Here is a 2,500-nt window from a genome sequence, read left to right as displayed (position 1 = left end):
CTTCCATCTCACTTTCCACCCTTTCCTAACAATTGATTCCTAGTACAAACTGCGAGGCTTCCCTCCTGTTACACCTTGAAAACTTTTATACTATAAATTTCCGTTTTAGCGCTGAATGACCTCTTAGGTCCCAGCGCTTGGTCTGTGGCCTAAATTCTCTATTCTGTTCTATCCTATACAAATTCAACAGTGGCTTCAATTTTATTTAAATTTAGTAATTAACTTGACTGAGAAACAGTCCCCTGTAACTGCTTACCACACCTCTGTTCTCTCGTTTGTTTTGGCCAAAACTGTGAACGCCGGCCCCAGTAGATCCGTAAGATTTCTAAAAATGAGTGCTTAGATACTTACAACAGTCCTAATGTAATGACAGTTAATGACATCGAGTCCTCTTGTGACAGACATTATTTCCCTTGTAATATTTCTTTTCTAGGAGGTGAAGTGATAGATGCCAAAACAATAGTCTGTGGCATAACTCTTTTGTGGTAATTACATACCGTACCTTCTGTACATAGCTATGGTATGTACCTATGGTAGGCTTTGTTAACATATCAGTGGTGAAAAAAATTGTAATTTTCTTTTTGAAAGATGTGCGGTATGCCAGTGTAATCAGCTCGAGAATGTACCCAATAAAACTAGTTGAGTATTATTCTTATGTCGATGTATGATTATGGAATTAGCTGTAGAGGTCTGTATGTAATCAGCCATTCGTATTAATTTGTGTTTAATATAATAAGTTATTAGTCTTGGCTGTAAGTTGTTCTGACATTAGAAAACTCTTACAGAAAAAAATGTTACTTCAATTTTCGTAGCTAATTTAAAATAAGTGATTGATTCTGAGTTGAGCAACCTAGCAGATCTTTGGTTATAAGAAAACTTTACTGCAGAAAGAGAGAGAATTTCTGATTTGTCTGTGGTCAAATTTCCCCCATTTTTTACACATTGTGATAAATTATGAAGACACCTGTTACCCCGCAATAGCTCAGCTGATATAGTCATAAACCAAAGTCCTGTGAGAGAGAGAGAGAGAGAGAGAGAGAGAGAGAGAGAGAGAGAGAGAGAGAGATATGCGGAAACCTGTTTCCTCAAGTCTTTATGGTCTTACACGGGAGAAATCCTTGAACACACACACACACACACACACACACTCCCTTCCCTGCTGAAAAAAAATGGTCAAGAAATGTAGTCATTTGGCAAGTCTGTTGTGGTGTGGCGGTCTGAGCATGATAGACCTTGAGGGAAACTGTGACCGATGAAACGTTGCTGGAACTTCTGGAACAGGTGATTAGTGTCTATGCATTTGTAGGGCAAACATCTCATTAAAATTAACAGGTCTCCCGGAAGTGGATTTTTGAGTGAAATCCATCGGTGTTTTAGCCTTTATATGAAAAGACCTTTGTGACAGTATAATTTTGTAATTACATTTTTTGCCATTATGTTCTTTTGTTTTACTATTCTGAGAAAGAACTCTTAGGGTACTCCATCCTTCAGGATGCGGGCATATCCTTTTCTTGTTGTGGAACCCTACCTTCTTTATTCCCTTCTTGTTCTAGAGGCTGTGTCACTCGGTGATTTTTTTTCTCGTCGTGTTACCGTGTTTTCATACTCTTGGTACATTCGAAAGCGTAGTTAACTAACTATAGTTGTATATATGTAATGCTGTCCCGGGGTATATGTGATTTTTATCAATTTTTTTAATGCATATAGAACAATAACTAGCTTTACCTAAATTTGGCTGCAATAAGACTAGCCTTCGTGCTATAAGCCTAGCGTATGCTAAAATTAATAACGGTTATGCTTCAACAGTGACTATAGTAATCTGATGTGCCTATTTAGGTTATATTGTCGTCGGTTAAGATCGTGTTCCACAGGCTATTCTTTCTAAGCAGGCAGAGGTGCAGATCTTAAAATGCAAAATGACGAACATAACTACTCCCTCTTGCAATGACTTCGCCATTCGACTTAAAAGCGTGCATATGAATATTTTTTATGATTCTCGGGATCAACGTGTTTTCTGTCTCCCATCTATGTATACAACTGATTATTGCAGAAAGGTTTGTATATTATGATTTACATTCATAATATTTTTTTTTTTCTGTTCCTCTTCGTGAATTGAATGGCCTTCAGAGTAGTCAAAAGGTTTAGATTTTTTGTTTTGTTCTAAATTTTGTTTCCATGTTTCCTCCTACCTACAGTGGGAACATTTAAAAGTCTTTTTTTTTTCTTACCGTTCAATGCTGCAATTTTTCTCGTTAAGAAAAATTCGTGATTGACCAATTTCTAAGACCGATTTTCCTTGAAATCGTCATATTTAATTTTCATAATATTTTGATTGTTTCACCCTCGTTGCGTTATAATGCATCAGTTAATTTCCCGTCATTATTTTTGAAATTTTTCCTCCCAGAATTGTGATGTGGCCGCTAATTTTAAATATTCACTTTTTGTCATTTCAACATTTTTCACTATTCAAAATGTTTCTTCTCCAACGTCATTCCATTTG

At 36.4% G+C, this 2,500-nt stretch overlaps 1 protein-coding gene across 5 annotated transcripts in view; it reads left to right on the top strand.

Annotated features, from left to right (window-relative positions):
* Positions 1-2,500, top strand: part of LOC136836061 (SLIT-ROBO Rho GTPase-activating protein 1-like) — a 797,683-nt gene that overhangs the window by 450,126 nt on the left and 345,057 nt on the right. The window lies entirely within an intron of this gene.

Source organism: Macrobrachium rosenbergii, chromosome 56, assembly GCF_040412425.1.
Source record: "Macrobrachium rosenbergii isolate ZJJX-2024 chromosome 56, ASM4041242v1, whole genome shotgun sequence".
Classification (NCBI taxonomy): Eukaryota; Metazoa; Arthropoda; class Malacostraca; order Decapoda; family Palaemonidae; genus Macrobrachium; species Macrobrachium rosenbergii.
This window is presented reverse-complemented; position numbering and strand designations above follow the sequence as displayed.